Source organism: Halichoerus grypus, chromosome 1, assembly GCF_964656455.1.
Source record: "Halichoerus grypus chromosome 1, mHalGry1.hap1.1, whole genome shotgun sequence".
Lineage (NCBI taxonomy): Eukaryota > Metazoa > Chordata > Mammalia > Carnivora > Phocidae > Halichoerus > Halichoerus grypus.
Window position 1 is genome coordinate 18,516,986 of NC_135712.1, and position 21,769 is coordinate 18,538,754.

The 21,769-nt window shown below is 34.5% G+C and overlaps 1 long non-coding RNA gene across 6 annotated transcripts in view; it reads right to left on the reverse strand.

The window, feature by feature from the left end:
- The window catches only part of LOC118553267 (uncharacterized), a 297,009-nt gene that overhangs the window by 184,183 nt on the left and 91,057 nt on the right, over positions 1-21,769 (reverse strand). For 2 of the 6 annotated variants that reach the window (XR_013441538.1, XR_013441564.1), the window contains exon 3: positions 17,692-17,729. The exons of the other annotated variants lie outside the window; for them this stretch is intronic. This is a non-coding gene — a long non-coding RNA (uncharacterized LOC118553267). The remainder of the gene's footprint in view (positions 1-17,691; positions 17,730-21,769) is intronic. 6 annotated transcript variants of the gene reach the window in all.

A 21,769-nucleotide genomic window follows, 5' to 3' on the forward strand; every position in this document is an offset into this window, starting at 1 on the left:
TCAGGTCTCAACCGATACCAAAAGATTGAGATTATTCCCTGCATATTCTCAGACCATAATGCCTTAAAACTGGAACTCAATCACAAGAAAGAATTTGGAAGAAATTCAAACACTTGGAAGCTAAAGACTACTCTGCTCAAGAATGTTTGGGTCAACCAGGAAATCAAAGAAGAACTTAAACAATTCATGGAAACCAATGAGAATGAAAACACATTGGTCCAAAACCTATGGGATACTGCAAAGGCAATCCTAAGTGGGAAATACATAGCCATCCAAGCTTCACTCAAAAAAATAGAAAAATCCTGAATTCACCAACTTTCTAGAGTTGCTTTCTTATATAATAACAATGCAACTGTAGAAAGAGAAATTAGAGAAACGATTCCATTTACAATAGCACCAAAAACCATAAGATACCTTGGAATAAACCTAACCAAAGAGGTAAAGGATCTATACTCTAGGAACTACAGAAAACTCATGAAGGAAATTGAAGAAGACACAAAAAGATGGAAAAACATTCCATGCTCATGGATCGGAAGAATAAACATTGTTAAAATGTCTATGCTACCCAGAGCAATCTATACCTTCAATGCCATCCCGATCAAAATTTCAAAGACATTTTTCAAAGTGCTGGAACAAACCAAAATTTGTATGGGAATCAGAAAAGACCCTGAATCACCAAGGAAATGTTCAAAAAGAAAAACAAAGCTGGGGGCATCACGTTGCCTGATTTCAAGCTATATTACAAAGCAGTGATCACCAAGGCAGCATAGTACTGGCACAAAAACAGACATATAGACCAATGGAACAGAATAGAGAGCCCAGATATGGACCCTCAACGCTATGGTCAAATAATCTTCCACAAAGCAGGAAAAAATATGCAATGGAAAAAAGACAGTCTCTTCAATAAATGGTGCTGGGAAAATTGGACAGCTATATACAGAAGAATGAAACTTGACCATTCTCTAACACCCCATACACAAAGATAAACTCAAAATGGATGAAAGACCTCAATGTGAGACAGGAATCCATCAAAATCCTAGAGGAGAACATAGGCAGTAACCTCTCTGACATCGCCCACAGCAACTTCTTTCAAGATACATCTCCAAAAGCTAGTGAAACAAAAGCAAAAATGAACTTTTGGGACTTCATCAAGATAAAAAGCTTCTGCACAGCAAAGGAAAGAGGCAAACCACAGAATGGGAGAAGATATTTGCAAATGACACTACAGATAAAGGGCTGGTATCCAAGATCTATAAAGAACTTCTCAAACTCAACACCCAAAAAACAAATAATCAAGTCAAAAAGTGGGCAGAAGATATGAAAGACACTTCTCTGAAGAAGACATACAAATGGCTAACAGACACATGAAAAAATGGTCATCATCATTAGCCATCATGCAAATTCAAATCAAAACCACACTGAGATACCACCTTACACCAGTTAAAACGGCAAAAATTGACGAGGCAAGAAATAACAAATGTTGGAGAGGTTGTGGAGAAAGAGGAACGCTCTTACATTGTTGGTGGGAATGCAAGTTGGTACAGTCTCTTTGGAAAACAGTGTGGAGGTGCCTCAAAAAATTAAAAATAGAGCTACTCTATGACCCAGCAATTGCATTACTGGGTATTTACCCCAAAGACACAGATGTAGTGAAAAGAAGGCCATACGCACCCAATGTTCATAGCAACAATGTCCGCAATAGCCAAACTGTGGAAAGAGCCTAGATGCCCTTCAACAGATGAATGGATAAAGAAGATGTGGTCCATCTATACAATGGAATATTACTCAGCCATCAGAAAGGATGAATACCCAACTTTTACATCAACATGGATGGGACTGGAGGAGATTATGCTAAGTGAAATAAGTCAAGCAGAGAAAGTCAATTATCATATGGTTTCCCTTATTTGTGGAACATAAGTAATAGCATGGAGGACATTAGGAGAAGGAAGGGAAAAATGAAGGGGGGGGAATCGGAGGGAGAGACGAACCATGAGAGACTATGGACTCTGAGAAACAAACTGAGGGTTTTAGAGGGGAGGGGGGTGGGGGGATGGGTTAGCCCGGTGATGGGTATTAAGGAGGACACGTACTGCATGGAGCACTGGGTGTTATAAAAAAACAATGAATCGTGGATCACTACATCAAAAACAAATGATGTATTGTATGGAGACTAGCATAACATAATAAGATAAAATTAAAAAAAAAAAAAAGAATAGTTAAGCGGCATTTTATTGGAGTTTCTGGGAGCAGTAAAAAGGGAAGAAGAGGCAAGAAGTGGGACAGAAGCCTAGAATCTAAGATGATAGAAATGCCCAAAGAATTGCACAGAAACAAAAGGTCAGATACTCAACTCAGCAAGGTTATCTGCTGTCCCTTTCCATTATACCATGTCTTCAGCAAAGTCTGCGACTCACACAAAGGCTTGTGTGCTTGCTGGTCCTTGTGGGGAGTAACTAAGTGAGGAAAAAGATTAGAATTCTCAAAATGACTAAATGAGCCATTTCCTGGACTTAACCAGCAAAATGAGAGTATCTGAGACAAACAAAGAAAAAAAAAGAAAAAGAAAAAAAAAGAAAAAGAAAAGATGACTGCTTCCTGGGAGCCCTATGTGCTGCTGCTGGGTCTCCCCATCTTCCATCGCCATTGGGAAGGGGTTCTAGTCAGTTTCATATGATTCCCCAAGGTACAAGACATGTGAGCTACTGAAGCTGAGCTGAAATATGAGACATCAGTGCCATCCACCATTTAGTCTCAAAACATGGTCAAGATAATGGGTTCCCATTGGATCAGGTATTTCCTATGAAAGCTACTGAATAAAAGCTATCAGGTCTTGAGTTTCTTTGCTCCCTGTCATTTCACTTGGGTCTTCTGGGACCAGAAGCTCTACCAACATGTATCCAAGCAAAAGTCTCCCAGAAATAGTGAACCCAGGGCAAGCTGATTGGTACTTGTTGCCAAGGATACTTTAGGTAATTTGAATGTAGGAAGGGTCCTTACGTTACATCTTCCTGTTTACAAGGGAGCTACAGAAAACAATCACTCAACCTGACTACTTGCTGGCTGGCTCAAACAGCATCACCTGGTAGCACACCAATATTTTTAACTCCTTCCTCATCAGTTGCCTTTCCTCTCTCTCCCCTCTCCCATCAAATCAAATATAATTTATCATTTTCTTGAATCTCCCAATCCAAATGTCACCCCCTTTAACTCACCAGTGATTCACTTGCACATAAGTAACAGCATTTACATATGTGTCTCTCTACTTCTCCAAAATGCCTTCCCTGTTACATCAAGGAAATGATGTTTACATATGATACTGATCTTGGTGTTGAGGGAATGCTCAGTGTTACTTGTTGAATAAAAGAAAGGTCCCTTTCCCCAGTCAGGGGCTTTGCCCTTCCCCTGGAATTCTTTTCCCACAGCTTTTTGGATGTCTAGCACTATCTTATTCCTAGGTCTTTGACTCAACTGTAACTTCCTACTGATATTTCTTTTCTCTAAAGAAAGCCTCTGTCCCAATCAATCTCTTAGGTGTCAAGGTCACAATCTGTATTTATCTTCTTTCTTTCTGTGCTTTTTTATTAATGTCTGTCTCATAAATTATCTGAGAGCAGGAGCCTTGCAAATGCTATTTACAGCTTCCTCCTTAATATCTAGAACACAGAAGCCATCAGATTTTTGTTGAAAGGATGATTACCAGGTCTGGGTTGACAGCAGAGTTCTGTGTTGGAACTATCTGCCCAGGACACAAACTAAGAAATACAAGATATCCAGCTAGTAGTTTCTCAGTGTGAATGTTTTGCTTATGTGCTAGGTTTGCACTTACTTATTAGGCCTGTGAGGTGTGACACCTGATAGAAGAGCATAAATCTTATTAGCCTATCTGGGCAAGTGTCTCTACACAGTGAACCATGGCAAACCCATCGGCTGAGGTCCAAATTCAGGTTAGAACTGTTTACCAGCCAAGCAGTAAACAGCTGCAAAAGAATGCTGGAGATTTTCCTTTTAGACACATAATTCCTTGTGACCCTTGTTTTATTTTGGTCTGATATATCCAACTTTTTTTTTTTTTTTGGCAGGGGGAAGGGAGAGGATTTGGTTGTTCCATCAGAAATGTCTGTAAGTCTTAAAATTTATTTAATCTTGTTCTAAACTTCCACAAAAGTAAAAATGTTTTTAGAAATGAAACATATCCACATGTTAGGATTACTTTCCACATGAAGTATTTGAAAAATTTTGCCTGTAAAGCTCTACATGCACACAGAGGAGCCTTTGAAAATCTAGAGGGGTGCACTACCTTTTTTTTCTTTTTGGAAACTTTATCTTGTTCTAAATGCTTTGATGCTTCCTAATAATGGCAAATCTAATTTTAATGACATAATTAAACCTCTAGATAACGTCATCATGGGAAGCTGACATTCTTCAAATTCTCTTTAGGACCAAGTTATGGCTTTGGAACATATGTTCATTTCCCTTAAGAATATAACATTTCTTGATAAAGAGAACATTTTTTTCCCATGAAAATATCTTGCTGCTTCAATTTTGTATATAGTTGTGGAATAGCCCATTTCAAATTTCTGTCAAAAGCTAATGTGGAAAACATACTTTGTTATGGCCAAAAAATATTTTATGTCATTTATTTTATTTTATTTTAATTTTTGTATGCAAATGTCACAAGTTGGTCAGTCAGGAGAAGTAAATTTGTGAGTATTTTTATTTTGTTATTATTTTTAAAGATTTTATTTATTTCTTTATTTGAGACAGAAAGAGAGAACACAAGCGGTGGGAAAGGGGCAAAGGGAGAGAAAGAGCAAGAAGCAGATTCCGCGCTGAGCAGGGAGCCCGACTCAGGGCTCGATCCCAGGACTCTGAGATCATGACCTGAGCTGAAGGCAGACACTTAACTGACTGAACCACCCAGGCGCCCCTTGTCCCTTGTGAGTATTTTTATATAAACCATTATCTGCTTAAAAGTAAAAAGCAAATTATTTACAGGGATAGGGAGATGAAAAGCCCTGTAATCTAATGTAAAATAAGATTTCACAAGACTTGGTCAATAAAGATTCCAAATCAAGTAGGTATTTTTATCAATATATTTTGCCAATCAAATTCTGTATTTTTATCAAAACCAGTTTATAAGTCTACACACCAATGAGAAAGAGACCATCCGTAATAAAGTTTCTCAATCACCCTTCTGGCTACATCTCATCCTTTTCAACAAAGCAAAGGCTCCTCAGCCTGACATCCAGGGTCTTCATAGAACAGACTGGCTCCTCGCCCCTCACTCTTTCCCACACTGTATTTTCTAGGCACAATGGATTATTCTTCATCCTTGGATCACTAGCACAAACATTCAGACTTCTGTGCTTTTCTGCATCATGTTTCCTCTTTATAATTCCCAACTCTCCAGCCTAGATAAACAATTAATTCCTCTGTGTTCCCATACAACTTGATATATCAAGTTATCACATTAATTGTTCACATGTCTGTCTCCCCATCTCCCACCTCCCCAACTCCTCTGGAACAGCAGTCATTTCGTATTCATTTTTGTATTCCTAGTATAGAGCATCATGCTAGCATATTCTGACCTCTATGAGCACTCAAAGGTGTCTGAACTTGGTTAATTGTTTAAATCTGAATTATATGTTTCTGCTTTGGTCTGATTTTGCCAACTATTGCCAAAAATAAGTTACAATTAATAAAAATACTATCAGCTAATTCTTGGAAGACTTAAATAATGGTCAAAGAAAATTACAGAATTTATACTGCTATGTATTTAATAAAAAAAAATCCTTGTTGACTGGCTGTCATGTCATATTATCTGGGTGAATTGTGCAATTGAATATCTACATCTTCTAATTTCTCTTTAAGACAGAGGAGAAATTATGTGCATTCTTCTTAGAACTAGGGGAAAATATCAAAATTGCTTACTCCTTAATAATTCTTACTAATTTAAATAATTCATATTATTTGATTAATTCACTGAACCAGGAGTATACTGAGAAATCAAGCGAAGAAGAGCATGTTTGCTGAAAGACCTGATGAAAACATTAAAAAGGATAAATTTACATCAAGAAATGATGCGCCTATTATTAGCAATCTATGATTTATATCAAAGCAAACTCATATGTCAGATTAGCTGTCTCTGTCAATCTCCTAACATAAATTACATTTCCATCTTTGTTCAAAATGAAATTTTTGTCTCTCCAGTACAAACAGAAAATTGCATAAAATCCAGCTCTTTTTGCTATAGTCAGATCTATTAATATAGAGAGAAGTGATTCTTTTATGGCCATACCTTCATCTTCAATTTAATTGGATTACAGTGACACTGGTGGGAACACTGGGGCTCAGGGTTTAGCAGTGGCTTAGTAAGTGAGGCTCTCTGAGGCCAGGCAGACTCTCTCTGCAGCAGGTATAATTATAATGAAAGGTCACACTAAGTAGGACTACCATTGCTCTGTATTTTCCAGCATCATCATATTTACTGAACACAGAAAATAATAGAACTTCTATTTTGAGTACATATGAATGTGAACTAAAGATTTCTTTTTCTAAATGTCTATTAAAAGAATAATTTGGGGCACCTGGGCAAGTCATTTGGTTAAGCTTCTGCCTTCAGCTCAGGTCATGATCTCAGGTTCCTGGGATTGAGGCCCTCAGCAAGAAGCCTGCTTCTCTCTCTCTCTCTCTCTCTCTCTCTGCCCTTCCCTTCTCCCCCACCCCCGCTCGTGCTCACTCTCTCTCAAATAAAAGAATAAAATCTTAAAAAGGAAGAAGAAGAAGAAGGGGTTGCTTGACTCCCACCAACCTTTGAAAACTCTCCTACCGTGACACTGTGTACATCCTTAAATTAAAATCAATCTTTAAAATTCCAACAAATACTAGAATGAAATAATTTAAGGTAGAGTTAGAAGAATAATAGGTAGGAAGTAAAAACTAAAGTTTGGATGATGGAAAAAATTCTGTCTCAGAAATCTTACTAACTCATTATTATTTAAGAAGAAAGTAAAACTTCAAAGCATTGTAAATGCTGCACAGGAATCAGCTATTTTTTTGTTCTCTAAAAAGGGACAGAAATTCTATAAAGGATGGAAGAAAGAAAACTAACATCTTGTGGACATGTTTTCTCCAAAAGATTTACCCATTCAAAATTTTGATTCCTCATTAATACATCCCACATCATGTATTGAAAGAATAAGATTTTCAAATTATTTGAAGAATGAAGCAGCTTATATATTTCAGTTTTTCCACTGCAGAATAAGAAAAGTATATTTTCTCTACTGGAATACCAGCAGGGCTGATTCTGATTTTCAGAACATTGCTCAGCCATAAAAAAAGAATGAAATCTTGCCTTTTGCAATGACATAGATGGAGCTAGAGAGTATTATGCTAAGCGAAGTAAGTCAGTCAGAGAAAGACAAATACCATAGGATTTCACTCATGTGGAATTTAAGAAACAAAACAAAGGTGCAAAGAGAAAAAAGAGACAGAGAGAGGCAAACCAAGAAACAAACTTAACTAGAGAACAAACCGATGGTTACCAGAGGGAATGTGGGCAGGGAGATGGGTTAAATAGGTAATGGGGAATTAAGGAGGGCACGTGTGATGAGCACCAGGTGATGTATGGAAGTGTTGAATCACTATATTGTACACCTGAAACTAACATTACACTGTATGTTAACTGGAATTTAAATTAAAATTTGTTAAAAATAAAAAATTTAAAATAAATAACCACATAAACTGAAAAAACTAAAACAAGAAAGAATAAACCAAAAAACATTGCAATATTCACTAATTTGATTAGCCTGTCTTTTAGATCAGTTTTTACAGGAAACAATATTTGAGAAGAGTGGTAAGGAAATAAGGTATGAAAGAATGAAGTAACACTTTTTACTACTAGTGTGTAGTAGTTCTTAAACTCTCAAAAAAAATGCTAAATGGCATAAGAAAAATCTACTTTAGAAAGAGGTCATAATGACATGCAGAATGTTACCAAATTGGATCCTACTCATTAAAGTTTTAAGACTATAATCTTGTGGCCTTTCTCAGAAGCAGAATTCAAAACCTGATGGTTGTTTCATGTTATTTGTACATACATCAATGTGTAAAGACATGAAAGTGAAACCTGAAAACAAATAGCAAAGAATAAGAATACATTGATGCCTAACAGGATCTTTTTTCCATTATGGAATTTACACAATATCTGTAACCAAATTAGAGAGTTACTTTGAGCAAAAATTATACAGATATGTGCATATACATACACACACTGACACATACATACACACACATAATAACATACCACTCTTCTTTTTAAAAATTGTTTTATATTCTAGGGGCACCAGCTGGCTCAGTCAGTAGAGCATGTGACTCTTAATCTCAGGGGTCATGAGTTCAAGTCCCACAATGTGTGTAGAGATTACTTAAAAATAAAATCTTTAAATTTTTTTTTAATTTAAAAAAATAAAAAATTGTTTTATATTCTAAAGTTTCTCAAGATAGTAATACTACAATGCTACTGCCCTCTCTTCTAGAGACTAGATAATAAGATAGTTCAGAGTGTGGATTCTGACGCCAAAATACTCAAGTTTAAACCATGCCTCTTCTATTCAACGTGTATGAACTTGGGAAATTTATTCTCTATTTCTCAGTTTTCTCATATGTAAAATGAAGATATTCTCTACCCACATAGTTGTTAAGAAGTAGCCCTTGAAATATGAAAAAAGTAGCCCATAAATATGAACATTGCTGTAGTATAAGTAACCCCTTAATTCCTACTCTGAACTACTGTTAGAAATTTAAAAGTAGACAAAATTTTCATTAATAATATAAAAAGGCCACAATTTGGTTCTTTTCTTTTTTTAAGATTTATTTGCTTATTTGAGAGAAAGAATACACAAGCAGGGGTAGAGGCATAAGGAGAGGGAGAGAGAGAATCCTCAAGCAGACTCCCCGCTGAGCATGGAGCCCAATGTGGGGCTCAATCCCACGACCCTGAGATCAATGGCCTGAGCCAAAATCAAGAGTTGGTTGCTTAAATGACGGAGCTACCCAGGCACCCCGGTGTTATTTTCTTTTTCCAGATACTAGTTATAAGTAGTATCATAAATGACAGGTTTTCTATGAGCAAGCTTTGATTTGTTACTTATTTCTTATGTTCAATGTTGGCAAATTCATTTAATTAGGTATTAGAGGGGAAAAAATCCTGGCAAATAAAATTTAAATGTGTTCAATATTAATAACTTTCTATTATTCACACATCAATCAAATTATTTTAAAATATAATTAATTTCTAAAGTAGTTACATTATAAATGATTAAATTTTAGAATAAAATATGCTATCTTTCCTTTATAACTTATCAGTTATTTGTATGCTGGGCAATGTCTTCCTAAGACATAGGAAGAGTTATAGGATGGATCTGGATTACATAGTTAATCAATACTTAGTTTTTTATTTTTAATCAATCATTTTAAGATATGGTGATAAATTATCTAAATTCCATTTGAAGTAAAAAGCATAGGATCCAAGTAGACTGTGAAAAGTTAAGTATACATATTGCAAGCCCTAGAAACCACTACATAAACTATATAAATAAATATAATTGAAACTAGAAATCAACAGGCAGAAAGCTGAAAAATTTATAAGCATGTACAAACTAAACCAACACAATCCTGAACAACCAACGAGTCAAAGAAATTCAAATGGAAATCAAAAAATATCTCAAAACAAATGAAAATATAAACACAGCACACCTAAACTAATAGTATGCCACAAAAGCAGTTCTGAAAGTTTATAGTGATAAATGCATAATTAGGAAAATAGAAAGATCTCAAATAAACAACATAATTTTACACCTGAAGGAACTCAGGGGGAAAAAAAAACTCAGACCAAAATTAGCAGAAGGAAGGAAATAAAGATTAGAACATAAATAAATGAAATAAAGATCAGAAAAACAATAGAAAAAATCTACAAAACTAAGAGCTAGTGTTTTTTGAAAAGATAAACAAAACTGACAAACTTTTAGCTAGACTAAGAGAGGACTCAAAAGGAAAAAAAAAAAAATGAAAGAGGAGACAATAAAACTGACACCACAGAAATCCATAGCATCAGGGGTGCCTGGGTGGCTCAGTAAGTTAAGAGTCTGACTCTTGATTTTGGCTCAGGTCATGATCTCAGGGCTGTGAGACTGAGCCCCAGGTTGGGCTCCCCACTGGGGGTGGAGCCTGCTTAAGATTCTCCCTCTGCCCCTCCACCTGCCTCTCCCTCTCTAAAGAAAGAAAGAAAGAAAGAAAGAAAGTGAAATAGGGGCACCTGTGTGGCTCTGCTGGTAGACATCTGCCTTCCCCTCAGGTCATGATCCCAGGGTCCTGGGATTGAGTCCTGCATCAAGCTCCCTGGTCAGCGGGGAGCCTGCTTCTCCCTCTAACCTCTGCCCCTACCCCCACTCTTGTTCTCTCCTGCTCACACTGCTCGCACTCTCTCTCTCTTTCTCAAATAAATAAATAATCTTTTAAAAAAAGAAAGAAATACATAGCATCATAAGAGAGTACTTATTATGAATAATTATAAGTCAACGAATTGGATAACCTAGAAGAAATGGATAAATTCCTAGAAACATACGACATACCAAAAGTGAATCATGAAGAAATAAAAATCTGATCAGACCAATAATGATCAAAGAATTTGAATCAGTAATCAAACACCTCCCAAAATAGAAAAGCTCAGGACCAGATGGCTTCACCAATAAACTCTACCAAACATCTAAAGAAGAATTAATGTAAATTCTTCTCAAACTCTTCCAAAAAATTAAAGAGGAGGAAACATTTCCAAACTAATTTTATGAGGTGAGCATAGCCGATGCCAAAGCCAGACAAGTACACTCTAAGAAAACTAAAGACGAATATCTTTGATAAATATAGATGCAAAAATTCTCAACAAAATATTAGCAAACTGAATTTAGCAGTACATTAAAAAGATCATACACCACGATCACATGGGATTTATCCCTGGGATGTAAGAATGCTTCAACATATTTCAAATCAATAAATGTGATGCACCACATTCATAGAATGAAAAGATAAAAATCATATAATCATCTAAATAGATGCAAAAAAACATTTGAAAATATTCCACATCCTTCCATAATGAAAACCTTCAACAAACTGGGTAAAGAAGATATATACCTAAACATAATAAAGATCACATATGACAAACCCATAGCTAACATCACACTCAATGATGAAAGATTCAAAGCTTTTCCTTGAAGTCAAAAACAAGACAAGCATGTTTGTTCTCACCACTCTTATTCAACATAGTACTGGAAGTCCTAGCTACAGCAATTAAGTAAGACAAAGAAATAAAAGACATCTAAATTGGAAAGGAAAAAGTAAAATTGTCATTATTTGCAGATGCTATAATCTTACACATAGAAAATCCTAAAAATTCAACCAAAAAATTGTTAGAAATAATCAATGAATTCAGTAAAGTTCCATGATATAAAGTCAACATAGAGAAATCAACTGCATTTTCATACATTAACAAAAAAAATCTGAAAAAGAAATAAAGACAAATAGCCCATTTACAATAGCATCTGAAACAAAATACCTAGGAGGAAGTGGAAGATATATAGAGTGAAAACTATAAGACTTTGATGAAAGAAATTTAAAAAGGCACAAACAAATGGAAAGATATCTCATGTTCATGGATTGAAAGAATTAATATTGTTAAAATACCCATACTACCCAAAGCCATCTATAGATTCAACACAATCCCTACCAAAATTCCAATGGCATTATTTACAGAAATAGAAAAAAATCATAAAGTTTGTATGGAATCACAAAAGACCCCAAGTAGTCAAAATAATTTTTAGAAAGAAGAACAAAGCTAGAGAAATAACACTTCCTAATTTCAAACAATATTATAAGACTATAGTAATTAAAACCGTAGGATACTAACATAAAAATAGACACATAGACCAATGGAACAGAATAGAAAACCCAGAAATGAATCCCAACATATACAGTCAACTAATATTTGACAAGAGAGCCAAAAACATTCAATGGGAAAAGGATAGTCTCTTCAACAAAGGGTGTTGGGAAAACTGCATAATTGCATGCAGCAAAATTAAGTTGGACCTCTATCTTACACTTTTCAGAAAAATTAGATCAAAATGGATTAAAAGCTTAAACATAAGGCATGATACCATAACACTCTTAGAAGAAAACATAAGGAAAAAATCTCTTCAACATTGGACTCAGCAATGATATTTTGGATATGGCACTAAAAGTATAAACAACAAAGAAAAAATCAACAAGTGGAAGTACATCAAACTAAAGTTTCTGCCAGCAAAAGAAACAATCGACAAAATAAAAAGGCAACCTGTGGAATGGGAGAAAATATTTGCAAAACATATACTGAATAAGAGTTTAATATCCAAAATATATAAAGAACTGGTACAACTTAATAACAAAAAAAAGCTGATTTATAAATGGGCAGAGAAACTGAATAGACATTTTTCCAAGGAAGACATCCAAATGGCCAACAAGTACATGAAAAAATGTTCAACATCATGAGTGATTAGGGAAATACAAATCAATACCACAGTAAGACATCACCTCACATCTATTAGAATGGCTACCATCAAGAAGACAAGAGATAACAAGTGTTAATGAAGATACAGAGAAAAGAGAACACTTGTGCACTGTTGGTGGGAATGTAAATTAGTACAACCACTATGGAAAACAATATGGAAGTTCCTCAAAAAGTTAAAATACAACTACCATATGATCCAGCAACCCCACATCTGTGTATATATCCAAATGAAATGAAAACAGGATATCAAAAAGATATCTGTATTCCCAGCATAATTCACAATAGCCAAAATATGGAAAAACCTAAGTACCTGTCAACAATAATGGAGAAGTGGCATATATATAGTGGAATATTATTCAGCCATGAGGAAGAAGGAAATCCTGTCATTTGCGACAACAGAGATGGAATCTGAGGCAATATGCTTAGTGAGATAAACCAGACAAAGTAAAATATTATATGATATCCCTTATTTGTGGGATCTAAAAAGCCAAACTCATAGAAACAGAGAGTAGAATGGTAGTTATCAGGGGCAGGAGGATGGGGGAATTGGGGCGATGTTGTGCAAACTTGAAAGTAGAAGATAAACAAGTTTGGAAGATCTAATGCACAACATGGTGATTATAGTCAACAATACTGTATCATATACTTCAAAATTGCTAAGAGACTAGATTTTAAATACTCTTGCCACAAAAAAAGAAATTATAAATATCTGGTGTGCTAGAGAGTTAGTTAAAACTATGATGGCAATCACACTGCAATATATAAATGTATCAAATCAACATATTGCACACCTTCAACTCACACAATGTTATATATAAATTATATCTCAATTTAAAAAGAAATATAGTAAAAAAATAGAACAGATAAACTAAAATGAAATATTAAAAATATTCAAATAAAACAAAAGAAGGCAGGAAAGGGAAACAAAGGAGTAAAAAAGAGAAGAAAGAAAATTTTAAAAAATAATAAATAGGAGAGCTAAGCCCAAATATATTAGTAATTACATTCAATATAAACGGTCTGAATGCACCAATTAAAAGACAGAAATTATCAGAATGGCTTTTTTTAATTACTCAACTATATGCTATCTATAGGAAACTCATTCATATGTAATAAACTATGCAGCTTGAAAGTAAAAAGGATAAAGCTATAACATGTAAACACTAATCAAAATGAAGCTGGAATGGTGAACTTCATACCAGACAAAGTAGACAATAGAGCAAAATAATAATAATCAGAGATAAAGAGGCAGGTTGCATAATGATAAAAGGGCCAATTTAGCAAGAAGACTAAATAATTACAAATGTGTATGCACCTAAGAACAGAGCTTGTAAATACATAAAGCAAAAAAATGACAAAACTGAAAGAAAAAAAAAAAGACAAATCCACAGCTATAATGGAGACTTTAAAACTTCCCTCTTAAATAGAATGTTGGTTTCCAGAGGCTGGTAATGGGGGGTGGGAGGGATTGGGGAGGTGTTGGTCAAAAGATACAAACTTATAAGATGAGTAAGTTCTGGGGCTTTAATAAACAGTATACTTACTGGCTATAGTTAACAACACTGTATTATATACTTAAGGTTGCTAAGACAGTAAATCTTAAGTGTTCTCACAACACACAAAAAAATGTTAATTATGTAAAATGATGGTGGTATTAACTAACCCTATTCGTGGCAATCATTTCCCAATATATAAGTGTGTCAAATCATCACACTGTATACTTTAAATTCACACAATAGGGACCCCTGGGTGGCTCAGTCGTTAAGTTTCTGCCTTCGGCTCAGGTCATGATCCCAGGGTCGTGGGATTGAGCCCCACATCGGGCTCCCTGCTCAGCAGGAAGCCTGCTTCTCCCTCTCCCGCTCCCCCCCCACTTGTGTTCCCTCTCTCACTGTCTCTCTCTCTGCCAAATAAATAAATAAAAATCTTAAAAATAAATAAATAAATTCACACAATGTTATATATCAATTATGTCTTAATAAAGCTGGGGGAAAAAAAACCTCTTCTTAGCAAGCAAAAGAAATAGTTGACAGAAAGTCAGCAAGGTCATAAAAGAATTGCCTGATGACATCAAACAACTATTATTAAGTGACATTTATAAAACATTCCACTGAACAACAGCAGAATAGACAGTCTTTCAAGTGCAATTTGAACAGATAAAAATAGACTACATTCTGACTTAGAAAATAAACCTTAATGAATTTAAAGAATTTAAATCACCCAAAGTATGTTCTCTGGAAGTAAAATAATTAAACTAGAAATAAATATCAGAAATACAACAGGAGAAACTCCACATATTTAGAAATTAAAAAACAAAGCTCCAAATAAACCATTGGTCAAAGAAGAAATCTAAAGGAAAATTATAAAATAATTTAAGGTGAACAAAAATGAAAATTCATACATCAACATTTGTGGAGTGCATCTAAAGTTGTGCTCAGAAGGAAAGTTATAGAAATAAATGCTTATGCAGATAGGCTTAGCTTTAAACAGTCACAATATACATGATTTCAATTATCATAACTTAATTAAATAATATCAGTCCCCCACTAACACTGTTCAAATTTTAATTGCTACAATATATTTACTATGAGTAACTGCATGAAATAAAAACTTCACTTCTAGTTCTTCAGTCCACAAATCACTACATAAATAACAGATGTGCATCATGACCAGTGACCAATCAACTACTTCTTTCAAAGTCTGTCAGTGATTGGTCCCTGTACATCTATTATTCAGTTCATGCACATATAGCAGAGAGCATAATTGTGTTGTCTCTTTGTCTCCCAATGATAAACCCATCTGACATTTTTTTAAAATGTACAATCAAAAGAGAAAACTGACCAACAAAGATGAATGTGCAGCAAAAAAATAAAGTAAAATTTGAATCCAACATAAATGGAGTTACAGAAAAAATAGCTGACCATTGAGAGGCTGACAGTGCTGCCATTCAAAAGGCCCTAAATATGCAGCCAGAGGAACTCAGTAAAGGTGAATGTATTAACAGAAATGAGGAAAGTGGTAGTGATAAAAGGCTGTAGATGTCCCAAAAGTGACAATGATAAAATTTCACATTAAAGGAACATTTGGAAATATTTCACAATATTTGAGGTACAAAGGATAAACTGTTAGAAACAAACTTAGAAAGCAGTAAGACAAACTGCCAAGGCATGGACAAGATGCTTGCTCTCACTGTAATTTATATAATGAGAAGTTCAAAGTACTTTTTTTGCATTTTTATAAACAAAACACTTCAGTTCTCAAAATTCATAATGTCTTAAATTACAATCTATTAAATAAGTATTAATTTCACCTTTTTTTCATTTGTCAGCCACTTATAATCCACAGTAAGAAAGTGTTCGATGTATTTATAAAAAATATAAACAGTCATGGAAAAATAAAAATTTTTCCCATTGATTATTAAGATTATTTTGAATAGTTTGACCTTACGTGGTCAGTTTTTATAGTCCAGAACTACCAGGCAAAGAAAGGATAAAAGGAAAGTCATAATTCAATAATACAAGCTCTTACCTTAAATTAGAAAAAAAAAGCAAAGCAAAACAAAACCAAAGGAAGCACAGGAAATAAATAATAAAAATGAGGGCAGAAATTAATGAAACAAAAAAAAAGAAATAGAAAAAACAATGAAGCCAAAGCTGATTTCTTTTAAAAAAAAAATCAATAAAATTGATAAACCTCTATTAAGTCTGACAAAGTAAAAAAGAAATGAGATAAAAATTACGAGTATAAGGAGTGAAGGACAATACATTACTATAGACACTGTAGACATTAAAAGAATCCTAAGATTACACTGAAAACAACTCTGTGCACATAAATAAAACAACTTAAATAAAATAAAGCAATACCTAGTTTACCTGAGTGACTCAGTCAGTTAAGCATCTGTCTTCGGCTCAGGTCATGATCCCAGGGCCCTGAGATTGAGCCCTACATCAGGCTCTCTGCTCAGTGGGGAGCCTGCTTCTCCCTCTCCCTCTGCCACTCACCCTGCTTGTTCTCTCTCTCTCTCCCTCTCTCTCTGTCAAATAAATAAATAAAATCTTTCTTTAAAAAAATAAAGCAATTCCTCAAAAATTTATGCACGATGAAAGACACCTTAATAGTCCTATACCTCTTAAATTTCTTTTTTTAAAGATTTATTTGTTTTAGAGATAGATGATAGATAGATAGATGATAGATGATAGATAGATAGATAGATAGATGATAGATAGGGACGGGGGTAAGGGCAGAATAAGAGGGAGAGACAGAATCTCAAGCAGACTCCCCACTAAGTACAGAGCCCTGTGCGAGGCTTGATCCTACGACCCTGAGATCATGACTTGAGCCGAAATCAAGAGTTGGACACTTAACTGACTGAGCCACCCTGGGGCCCCTTAAATTTAATTTCTAGATAAAACCCTTTGAAAATGAAATATGCAAGCAGAGATAACTTCACTACTAATTTCTATCAAACATTTCAAGAAGAAATAACACCAATTTAATACAATCTCTTCCAGAAAAAAGGAAAGGAGGGGACAACTCCTGACTCATTTTGGGAGGCCAATATTACCCTGATACCAAAACCAAAGACAGTAGGAAAAGAAAACTACAGACGAATATCCCTCATGAAGTAGACACAAAAATATCCCCCCCAAAATGTTAGCAAATCAAATCCAGTCATATATAAAACAAACAAATGGAATTTCTCCCAGGAAAGCAAGGCTAGTTCAATATTCAAAAATCAATCAGTGCAGTCTATTATTAACAGCCTAAAGTAAAAAAAGCACATGATCATATCAATTGATGCAAAAAAAAAATTTGACAAAATTCAATATTAATTCATGATAAAAATGAAAAACCTCAGGAAACTAGGAAGAGAATGAAATTTCCACAATATAATAAAGGGCATTGATGAAAAACCTACACCCGTATTATACTCAATGGTGCAAGACTGAATGCTTTCATCCTAAGAACAGGAACAAGGCAAGGCTGTCCACTCTGAAACATTCCTATTTAATATACTGTAAGTCCTAATCAGAACAATAAGGGATGGTGGGGGTCAAATAGATTATAAGGAAAAAAATAAAACTGTCTCTACTCACAGGCAATGTGATTTTCTATGCAGACAATCTCAAGGAATCTACAAAAAAAAAAGTTAACATACAAAACCCAATCATATATTCCCATCTACTAACAATAAATGATAAGCAATAAAAAACAATTTTTAAACATATACATTTACAATAACTGAAAAAAAATTAAAATCTATATGCATGGATTGTAAGACCCAACACAGTAAAGCTGCCAACTCTGCTCCAATGAATCTACAGATAACTCAGTCACAATCAAATCCCCAGCAGGATTTTTTTTTTTTTGTAGATATAGACTAGAGTCCAAAATTCACATAGACAAGCAAAGCCAAAGCATTTTGAAAAAGAATAACAAATGGAAAATCACAATTTTTAGGCCAACTATAAAATTATAGTGAGATGTTGGTAGACAGATAAATATACATACAGATCAATGAAACAAAATGGAGTTTAAAAATAGACCTCCATAGGTATGGCCAACTGATTATCTTTTTTTCTCAAAAAATCTTCTGTGTTCTACCTATTCATCCCTTCTTCCTCATAACCCCTAGCAACCACTGATATTTTTATTGTCTCTACAGTTTTGCTTTTTTTGAAGAATGTCATATAATTGGATTCATACAGTAGATACCCTTTTCAGATTGGCTACTTTCATTTAGTAACATTCATTTAAAGTTCATCCATATCTTTTCATGGCTTGATAGCTCATTTCTTTTTAGCACTGAGTAATTTTCCATTTTTCAGATGTACAACAGTTTATGCATCCATTCACCTACTGAAGGACATCCTAGTTGTTTCCATGTTTCAGCAATTATGAATAAAGCTGCTATAAACATCTGTATGGGGCACCTGGGTGGCTCAGTTGGTTAAGTGTCTGCCTTTGGCTCAGGTCATGATCCCAGTTTCCTGGGATCCAGCCCCATGTAGGGCTCCCTGATCAGCAGGGAGTCTGTTTTTCCCCCTCCCTCTGCCCCTCCGCCTACTTGTGCTCTCTTTTCCTCTCTCAAATAAATAAATAAAATCTTTAAAAAATAAAAATTTAAAAAAAAATCTGTAAACATGTATTTATATGGACATAAGTTTTCAACTCACTTAGGAAAATACCAAGGAACATAGCTGCTAGATTGTATGGTAAGAATATGTTTGGCTTTGTAAGAAACTGCCGAACTGTCTTCCAAAGTGTCTGTATTATTTTCCATTCTCACCAGCCATGAATGATAGTTCTTGTTGCTCAACATCCTTACCACGGTTGTTTACAGTGTTTTGGATTTTGGTGTGTTCTGTATCACATTGTTGTCAATCTGCAATTCCCTAATGACATACGATGTTAAACATCTTTTCATATGCTTATTGGGCATTTATATATCTTCTTTGGTAAGTGTCTGTACAGGTCTTTTAACCATTTTTTTAAATTGGATTGTTCCTTATTTAATTGCTAGTTTTAAGAGTTCTTTGTATATTTTGCATAACAATCCTTTATCAGATATAGCTTTTGCAAACATTTTCTCCCAGACTACGGCTTGCTTTCTCATTCCCTTGAGCCAGTTGGTTTTTACAAAACTGCAAAGATAATTAAATAGATAAAATACAGTATTTTCCACAAATGGTTAGGACAAAGCAAATAGGACATACAAAAAACAAAAAAACAAAAAAAAAAACACCAAAAAATTATATATATAACCTCTTACAAAAATTAACTCAAAATTAATCACAGATCTGTATATAAATGTAAAACTACATAACTTTTCAAAAAAAAAACAGAAGAAAATCTTCATTACTTCAATTAGGCAAAGAATTCTTAGATATTATGTCAAAAGCCTGATCCCTATAAAATAAATTGCAAACTAGACTTCATCAAAATTAAAAATTTGGGGGGTGCCTGGGTAGCTCAGTCAGTCAGGTGCCTGACTCTTGATTTTGGCTCAGGTCATGATCACATGGTTGTGAGATCAAGTCCCGCATTGGGCTTGGCACAATGCTTGGAGCCTGCTTAAGATTCTCTCTCTCCCTCTGCCCCGCCCCTGCTCTCTCTCTAAAAAAAATAAATAAATTAAAAAAATTAAAAATAAAAAAATAAAAATGTTCCTTCTGTGAAAGACACTGTTAAGAGAATAAAAACATAAGCTATAGACCGGAAGAAGTTATTTGCAAATCACATATCTGCAAGAATTTGTATTTAGAATATATAACAAACCCTCTAAACTCACCAATAAGAAAATAAACATTCCAATTTAGAAACAGTCAAAAGAGGGGCACCTGGGTGGTTCAGTAGGTTAAGCATCGGCTCTCAGTTTCGGCTCAGGTCCTGATCTCATGGGTCACGAAATTGAGCCCATAGTGGGCTCCACGCTCAGTGGGAGTCTGCTTAGATATTTTCTCCCTCTGCCCCTTCCTCTCTCATTCTCTCTCTCTTCCAAATAAATAAATAAATCTTCAAAAAAATAGTCAAAAGATGTGAATGGACATTTCATCAAAGAGGATGTACAGATGGCTAGTAAGCACATCAAAAGATGTTCAACAATACTGATTAGCCATTAGGGAAATGTAAATTTAAACCACTAGAAGATATCATCATATACTTATTAGAATGGCTAAAATAAACAATACTGACAATACCAAGTGCTACCAAAGACACAGAATATCTGTAATTCTTGTATATTGTTGGTAAGAATGCAAAATGGTAAAGCCACTCTGAAAAATAGCTTGATAGTTTCTAATAAAGTTACATGTACTTACTATATCCTCATATGACCAAACAACCCCAGTCCTGAGAATTTACTCCTAGAGAAATAAAAACGTATGTTCACACAAAAATCTGTACATGAATATTTATAGCAGTTCTGTTGGTAATCACCCAAAACTGGAAACAATCCAAATGTTCTTCAAAAGGTAAATGAAGAACACACTGTGATATATCCATAGAATGCGGTACTACTCAGCAATAAAAAGGAATGAACTATTTATACATCAAACAACTTGGATGAATCTCAAAGGCATTATGCGTAGTGAAAGCAGTCAGTCTCAAGTTTACATACTGTATGATTCTATTTATATGACATTCTTTAAGAGACAAAACTATAGTGCCAGAAAGCAGATCAGTATTTGCTAAGGATTGGGAGGAGGGAAGGGTATGACTTTGTACAAAGGGAAACAAAGAAGGAGTTCTTTATCCTGATCATACAAATTCATTCATGTGTTAAAATGTATAGAACTGTACACCAAAAATAGTTGATTTTACTGTGTGTGAATTTAAAATTTTTAATTTTTTAAAGTTAATTCTTAGAAAAAGCAGTATGTTTGGGTGAACCCATTTTAAGATTTTATTTTGAGATGCTTCTTTGAATAAACCCATTTTAAGATGATTTTATTTTGAGATGCTTCTTTGAATAATTATTTTTATACCTTTTATCTTCCTATACATTTCTTTTCCAATTTTATCATAAACCATCTCTTTTGCCTCTTTGCTTTTTCCGGCTATTAGTACTTGTAGCATCATTCATTCTTGAATTACTTTAGAACTCTATCCTTATATTTTGAGGAAAGCAGATGTATGGCACCTGGGCTACATTCTTCAACTTTTATGCCCATGGGAATCTGATGTGTGTCAAAAAAAGATTTCTTACTCTTCCCCATCAGAAGTCATTTAGGAGATCTAAATTAGGTCCTTGAAAATTTACCACATGATATTAATGTGGGTGTTCCACTGACCGCTCTTTGAAAAGCACTGCACTGGAGGTACATAAAATTTTAAAAATGAGAACTCCTTTAGTTAGTTGAGAGTCTCTCCAAAAAATGACTCAATCAGCCTGGAAATTGGTAGAACATAAGATCTGTCTGAAGCACTTCAGTTATTGTAATCTAGAAGGTATTCATAGATTGGCCTATGAGGGTATAGACATCATGACCAGTATTTGAGTAATGCAACGGCTGATTGCTAGAGATTTGATTTTTGTATGCAATATATTAAGAGTGTTACTCTGATATAGGCCTCTCCCACAACTTTCACAAAAAATGGACCAAGTTTTTTTCACAAGAAAAATATAATCACAAATTGTATTTCCTCCAAGGATGTAACCACAAGTTACAGATG